The sequence below is a fragment of the Monodelphis domestica genome, chromosome 1, assembly GCF_027887165.1.
Source record: "Monodelphis domestica isolate mMonDom1 chromosome 1, mMonDom1.pri, whole genome shotgun sequence".
Classification (NCBI taxonomy): Eukaryota; Metazoa; Chordata; class Mammalia; order Didelphimorphia; family Didelphidae; genus Monodelphis; species Monodelphis domestica.
In genome coordinates this window covers 544,557,335-544,562,915 of record NC_077227.1, presented here as the reverse complement: position 1 = coordinate 544,562,915, position 5,581 = coordinate 544,557,335, and the positions used below count along the sequence as shown (strand labels likewise).

At 36.9% G+C, this 5,581-nt stretch overlaps 1 non-coding gene across 1 annotated transcript; it reads left to right on the top strand.

Moving 5' to 3' along the window:
* The first annotated feature begins 4,453 nt into the window (after nt 1–4,453).
* Nucleotides 4,454–4,560, top strand: LOC130456574 (U6 spliceosomal RNA). The gene has a single exon (XR_008915645.1). It is a non-coding gene; the product is annotated as a U6 spliceosomal RNA (small nuclear RNA).
* Nucleotides 4,561–5,581: the final 1,021 nt, after the last annotated feature.

Here is a 5,581-nt window from a genome sequence, read left to right as displayed (position 1 = left end):
CTTAAATAGAATACTAGCAAAAAAACACCAGCAAGTGATCACAAGGATTATTCACTATGATCAGGTAGGATTTATACCAGGACTCCATGGATGGTTCAATATTAGAAAAATCATTCACATTATTGACCATATTAACAAGCAAACCAAGAGAAATCACATGATTATCTCAATAGATGAAGAAAAAGCCTTCAACAAAATACAACACTCATTTCTATTGAAAATACTAGAAAGTATAGGAATAGAAGGGTCTTTTTAAAAAATAATAAATAGTATATATTTAAAACCATCAGCAAGCCTCATTTGCAACAGAGATAAATTAGAAGCCTTCCCAATTAGATCAGGAGTGAAAAAAGGATGTCCTCTATTATTTAACATTGTACTAGAAATAATAGCATTAGCAATTAATGAAGAAAAAGAAATTGAAGGTATTAAAATAGGCAATTAGATATCACTCTTTGTGGGTAATATAATAGTCTACTTAAAGAATCCTAGAAAATCAACTAAAAAGCTAGTGGAAATAATCAACTTTAGCAAAGTTACAGGATACATAATAAGCCCACATAAATCATCAGCATTTCCATATATTTTCAACACAACTCAGCAGCAAGAGTTACAAAGAGAAATTCCATTTAAAATCACCCTAGAAAATATAAAATATTTATGGATTTATCTACCAAGACAAATACAGGAATTTTATAAACACAACTATGAAACATTTTCCACACAAATAAAACTAGATCTAAATAACTGGAAAAACATTAATTGTTCATGGTTAGGATGAGCTTATATAATAAAAATGATAATTCTGCCCAAATTTATTTGCTTATTCAGTACCATACCTATCAAACTACTGAGAAACGTTTTTTTCCTGAATTAGAAAAAATTATAATAAATTCATTTGGAAGAACAAAAGTTCAAGCATATATCAAGGGAAATAATGAAAAAAAAATGTGAAGGAGTAGGGGCCTACCAGTACCAGATCTTAAACTGTACTATAAAGCCATGGTCATCAAAAAAATATGGTACTGGATAAGAGACAGAAGGTAGGATCAATGGAATAGACTTGGGGTAAATGTCCTCAACAAGATCATGTATGATAAACCCAAAGATCCCAGCTATGGGGACAAAAACTCAGTATTTTACAAAAACTGCTGGGAAAATTGGAAAATAGCCTGGGACAGATTAGGTTTAGATCAGCATTTCACCCCCAACATCAAGATAAATTCAGAATTAAAAAGAATATTAAAAGTAAAATTAAAATAAAGTTCTAAATCCTGGTTCTCCTACTTCAAATCTGGGATCCTTGGCAATTCACTTAACTTTAGGTCTCAAGTTCCTCAGCTGAAAAATTCAGGAGTGGGATTAGATGGCCTCTGGCCTCCCATTTAGTTCCAGATTCCAAAGCTAGTGCTCTATGCCATGCTGCACTGACTTTGATTCTTGAATAGCATTAGATGCCAAATGAGTATTCAAGAAATTCTCTTTGATTTCCTGGTTACTGAAAACATTTTTTCTTAATTTTTAAATCTCATAAGAATTTTCTGGGTCTATGGATTTGGATGCCTCTTCCCTCCTCCTCTCTCTACTTTTTTTTTTTTTAACATTTCCCATATTACTGGTCCCTGTAAGTGAAACAACAGAGTCTTTATCATTTCAACAAGACTGACTTGAAGATGTTCTTTCAGCACAGTTCATACAACCAGTCCAGTTGTAAATGATTGCAAGTATGTAGCTGAGGAGGAAATTTACCTCAGATATGCAAAGCAAGTAAAAGCTGTTTCTTCCCCCCCCCACCCCCCCACAGAGCTTCAGAATGTGTTCTCTGGAAGAACTGGCAACCATGCATTTAGAAAACAACATTTTATCTGAAGTAAGAAGCTGCATATTTCATATTTTCTTAACTATCTACTTCCTCTGTTTTAAAAAAAAATCATTACAGCAAATATCCCAAATACAGTCAAATGTTTATCTTCTTTTTTTTTTCCTGGTAAACTCCAGCCCTGTATTTTTTTTCATCATTCTTTATGCAGCTGGATGAAAACACTTTAATAAATCTTTCGGTGCCCAGATAGGTAATTGACTTATTAAGTAGAACAGTTTGTCAAGTTAATATTCTGTATCTCTTCTATTTAGACTGCTACTTGGCTGATTCATAACAAGGGATTATGGTGAAGGGAAAGAGGGAATACATTTAGAGCTTGTTTTCTGCCTTCCCTTTCTCTCCACATGCCCATCACCAAGACAACTAGATGCCTGTGTCTAAGTGGCTACAAAGAAGAGGCTGCCAAGCTCATCTATGTTTTTTAGCAAGTGAATATTCCTTCCCTTTTCATCTTCAAGTCCCAGTTTTTGCTGGCTTCCTCTGACATACACCTCAGGCTCCACCAGTGGGATAATGGGCAATGCTCATCCCTCCTGATCACCACATTGATTCAGCCTAGTCCCTGCCTGGTGCATTCAAATTCCTTTTTGTTTCTGGTTTTATTCCCCCTGCCCCACAACCCCTAACTGGAGAGGTTCTGCTATTCATAGTACTGCAAAGCCACAGATGATGATTTTTCTCCCCCTTTCCCTCAGACCTGGCAATTATTAGCTACATCCGGTCTTCAGGGAATAGGCCTTAGCTTGCTTGCAAGTGAATTAGAAAAGCACACTTCAACTTCTGGTGGTAAGTTCACTGGGGTTTCATTTTTTATTTTATTTTATTTTTAAATCACACATGCTTCTAAGGCCAGGTCCCACATAGCAATAAATCAAGGGTTGAAACACCCTTCTACCTCTTGTGCCTTTTTTTAACCACATAACACTAGTCAGACTACGTCCAGCTAGACATTAACAGGCTACAGCTCATTTACAACAGCAAACATGATCCAGCCTTCATCTGGAGCCGTCTCTGAAACTTGGTTCCCCATCTATAAATTTCTGAATTCCCCAAGTGCCACAGCTGTATCAGAAATGCCAGCAAGGAGCCAGAGAAGGAAGACTTTACTGGGGAAGCCCCCTACACACCCATCCACAAGTAAAACTCCCACACACATGCTTTAAGGGGTTGGGTCAGTGATGCAAGAAGGGATTATATTAAGTACATTCTAGGAAGGAAGTTCCTATGAAAAAGGAGTCTTTGAGCAGAATGGCATCCAGTTTCAATGGGAGACCCAATCTCAAGCGCAAGAGTTGGCACAAACCACTATTCATATAGGCATGCGTGAGAATGAGGTTAAATTAGTGTGAGATGAAGCCAAGGCTGTCATTCTCAGCTAGTGAAGACTGGGACAGAGCCAGTTTTTATTAAGAAATATTTTGCCCTTTGAACAACTCAAGAAGGCAGCTACTCTTTCTGCTATCCAAAGTTCAGATAACCTTTCAAGAGGTTTCATATTCCAAAGATAAAAATCTGAGTGAGGAGAGAAGGGTGAGAGGAAAAGAGAGTGGGAGGAAGTGGGAAAGAGACAGGGAGAGAGAGACAGAGAAAAACAGAGGAAAAAAAGATAGAGAAAAAAGAGGACTAGCAACATAGAGAGACAGTGATTAAGACAGAGAAAGGGACAGAGACCAAAAGAGAATGAGACTCGGAAACAGAGACAGAGAGAAAGAAATAACAAGGGGGGGATAAAACAAAACAGGAAACACAAAGACTTATTGTTTCTTTCTCTTTTACCCAGAATATGGGAATGATCTTTAGTAATTTCAGATACTGCTTGTTTAACTACCTATCCATGGAGTATATGAGATAAAGATTATACAGTGAATAAAATGACAGATGATAGAGAGATCAGGTTAGAAAGTGAGACAGCAGATTATGAAGGACTGATGCTTACTAAATTTCAGCCCACGTCATGGTTCACCTTCTGGCTAGACATCAACCCAAGGGAATGACATAAAGAGTCATGTTAATTGCACCACCAAGGACTACTTCTCCCTTGCAACACCTCAAATTATACTCCTGCCCACCCTCCTGGAGTACAAACTACCAACTCTCTATGGAAGGTAAGGGGTCAGAAAATAAAAAGAAGAGAACTGCCTTCCTTCACTGGCTGAGATGAGAACACTGACCTCTTTTCTCTTAGAGAAAAGGAAATAAAATAACTGAACATCTGAGTACTAGACATCACAATGTCTAATTTTACAAGGTTGTTTGTTTTGTTTCAGGGATACTGCCACTCCCAGTTCTGAAAAAAGAAAGGGGGAAAATATCATAAAGTGACCCTAATTGGGTCAAAATTCACTCAGAAACTTTTCAAATTGTTCTAGAATACTGAACACTGGATGGAGTCATTTACTGATATGATTTAAGTCAGAGAGGGACTTCATGGATATCTATTCTACATTCTTCATTTTATATAGTGAAGATACAGAAACTGAGAGTATATATGGAGGTACCTAGGAGCACACCCCAAATTATAACTCACCTCCTGACTTTGAAATGCATCCCCCTTTAAAATTCAAGCTCCTTGTGCTTGCTTTGGCAGCACATATACTAAAATTGGAATGATACAGAGAAGATTAACATGGCCACTGCTCAAAGATGACACATAAATTCGTGAAGCTTTCCATATTTTTCAGAGATATCTATGAGAAAGAACACTATCTACATTCAGGGGGAAACTGTAGGAGTAGAAACACCAAAGAAAATCAACTGCTTGATTACATGGGTCACGGGCGATATGGCTGGGGATGTAGACTCTAAATGAACATCCTAGTGCAAACATCAACAACATGGAAATGGGTTCTGATCAAGGACACATGCAAAACCCAGTGGAATTGCTTGTCGGCTATGGGAAGAGGTGGGGAGAGGAAAGGGAGGGAAAGAATATGATTCTTATAACCAAGGAATAATATTATAAATTGACTAAATAAAATTTTTTAAATGTAGTGCCAGGGTAATGCCCGTTATAATTTCAAATCTATGTATTGTTATAGTAAAAATAAAAATTAAAGCTCCTTGAAGTCAGAGATTGTGATTTTTACCTTTCTTGGTGTCTCCCATATTTAACCCAGTACTTAGAACATAATACACCCATAATAATTATTTACTAATTAACTGGAAAACCTGAGTACTTTTTATAATCAATGGACAAATTGTGTTTTCCTTTGTGTTTGTCTGTACATTACGTATAAGCCTGTCTGTCTTCACATAAAGAAAAATCCTTAACCTCAGTACATGTTGAATTTCAGCAAGCCCAACTTCTTCCACAGTGTTTCTTTTAATCTCAATGCACAGTCTCCTGGGTTTGGCTTCCTATGATGTGAATGGGATCTGCCCCTTGGGATCCATTGCAGAATTGTGGCATAAAAGACCTCTGATGGGAATGGGGGCTGCTCACAGAATCAATGCCAAATTTGCACCTGAAAGTCTAAGGAAACAATGAGTTGTCTTGATTAAAAATGAAGGTGAAAGTATGCCAATAAAGGAATAGAAATGAGAAACCAAACCCATAGTAGTCATATTCAAGAAAAAAATTACTTGTATATATGGTAGAATAGATAATTGTGAAATGATTTATTCCCTCTCAGTGCAAATGCTTCACCTATGTGAAGTAATTACTATAAAGATAGGACATCTATGCATTATAGCACTCTA